The sequence below is a fragment of the Nicotiana tabacum genome, chromosome 9 (genome assembly GCF_000715075.1).
Source record: "Nicotiana tabacum cultivar K326 chromosome 9, ASM71507v2, whole genome shotgun sequence".
NCBI lineage: Eukaryota > Viridiplantae > Streptophyta > Magnoliopsida > Solanales > Solanaceae > Nicotiana > Nicotiana tabacum.
Genome location: NC_134088.1, coordinates 111,408,789 through 111,411,316, shown reverse-complemented (window position 1 = coordinate 111,411,316; position 2,528 = coordinate 111,408,789).

The following is a 2,528-nucleotide window of genomic DNA, read 5'->3' as shown; positions in this document are numbered from 1 at the left end:
TATCTTGCACTTTTGGCCATTTTCTCTTTCAAAATTGGCCCAATTTCTTTCTTAATCCTACTTATTAAACTAAATTTGCACAAACAAACAAATTAATTAAGTAACTTATTCAAATGATCAATTAACTAGATTAATTCACCAATTGAATAGTTAGTTAATTCCTAAAATGCACAAATAAAGAAAAAAATATTTTTGGGTATTTTTATGATAGGAAATATGCAATCAAAGACACAAAAATTGAAAAAAATAATTAAAGCAACAAAATACTAATGGCTTTATGAGGTGTTAAAACAATACAAAAATTAGGTATTCACAACATGTAATAGTAATATTTTGGGCCAAGCTAGTTTTGGAATTTGGGATTTGAGTTTTGAAAATTTACCAAAATATGGATAAAATTTATAAACAAATATGTATTTGCAAAAAAAAATCCAAATAATTTTTGGCAAAAACTATGCCAGACGGGTTCTAAGAAATTTTAGGAAAATGGGGTCCATCACCGGCACGCAGTTTAAAGTACTGTCAAATCTCGTATCACTTCAAGATACTTCTCTTTCAACTCCAGATTCTGAATTATAATTTATAAGTACCAAAAAGATAAATTTAAAAAGTAGCCATTGTATGACCGTTTTATTTTAGTCAATCTTTTTTCTTTTTTTTAAGAAATAGCCATGACTCTTTCTAGATCCTAATAATTTTTCAATTACTATCTTGGCCACATATACCTTTGGTACTTTTCCCTTTTTCTATCTTTTACGTTCAATTTGAGAATCGTCGTAGTGAAGTCAAATATAATGTGACAATTATTCAAATAATAATACTTAGATATTTGATAACAATATGAAAAATATTGTGAGTAAAAGTATTTTTCTATCTTTTATGGAAAAATATAACAACCAGTTCTTGAAAACTAAAAAGTACTCCTAAAAGAAGCATAGCATGGTCCCGTAGATGGGTGATCATTGAAGAAAATATCCTTATCAGACCGCATTTTTATCTTAATTTAAAAATTTTACACGTCGAAAAAAGCTCTTTTAGGAATTAGTATGGGTTCTATAAGGTGTGATAAATAAAAATATCTTTGTCTCTTATATATCTTTATTTGAGAATCTTACGCTCCGAAAAAATTCCTTTAAAAGTAAGCATAGTTCGGTTTCGTGAGATGGGTGGTAGATAGAGGTGTCAAAACGGGCCAGTCCAGTCAAAGCCTCGTGGGCTTTTAAATTTGATGGGTTAGGACAGGCTGGCTCATCATATGAATGAGCCTTAAAATGGTCGGCCCAACCCAGTCATAAGAGGGCCGCGGGCTGGCCCTTCAATTATTTTAGAAAAAAGAATTTCTTTAAATCCTTAAATATTTTTTCGTGACGTAGTCGATATTAATCATATAAATAACTTCTGTTTGCTTAGAGCGTACAAAAAACTTGATATTTGATGAGAAATCTCGTAATTGAAATGCAAATTTTGTATATCTCTAGCCCTTCTTTTTTAAAATTACATGAATATTTTCTTTCATTTTTCGCGGATTGAGAGATTGCTTCAATAAATTTATATGCTGAGTTTTTTGTAATTTAGGATTAACATCATTTGCTGATTTCATCATTATAGTCCATAAAACTTTTAAAATTCCTGAAATTTGCTAGTGGTCAATTATTTTTGTGTGTATTTAAAATTGACCTTTTTCTATACTGAAGAGCAGTTTAAATATTAATAATATATTAAAGTAATCCAAACTGATCATTGGCCGCTTAAAGTAATATTTTCTTTTGAAAAAATATTATTATTGACCACCTAAAACCTTTTGAGTTCGTTATTAATTAAGCAAAAGAAAAACTAATTTTGTCATATTACATGCATATCAAAAATCTAAATTCTAGTTGATATGGAAGGGTAAATGAGCAATCTAGAGTTGGGGAATGGAGAGTATAGTTAATAGTTTTTATTTTTAAAAAATATTTAATAGTTAATTAATTTAAATTTAATTAATTTTTGGCCCACGGGCCAGTCCAAGCCCAGCCTTAGTCAAGCCTAAGGGCCAGCGGACTGAATTGAGCCGGACTTATAAATCTCAATTTTAAATGGGCTCAAAAAATTCTAGCCCAACAATCAAAGTAGGAGGTTAGGTACGGGCCAAACCCATTTTGACGGCTATAGTGATAGACAATTTTTGCTTGTCAATCATGCTTTTATCTCGATTAGACAATCCTACGTCGCGAAAAAGTTTCTTAAAAAGTAAGCATATTACGATTTCGGATGGTAGACAAAAGTGTGTCAGTCAAATGTCACTCTTATCACGGTTTGAGAATCTCACACGACAAAAGAGTTCCTTTAGCAGTAAGCATAGTACAGTTTCGAGAGACGAGTGCTAGGCAAAAAATATCTTTGTCAAACCTCACTCTTATTTTGATTTGAGAATTTTATTCGACGAAACAAACTCTTCTATTATATGTGTTACATATATCTTCTCTGGCGAACCCCTAATTGGTCCATTATATTTGTCGGAATTGATTCTCCACAAGAACTAAATA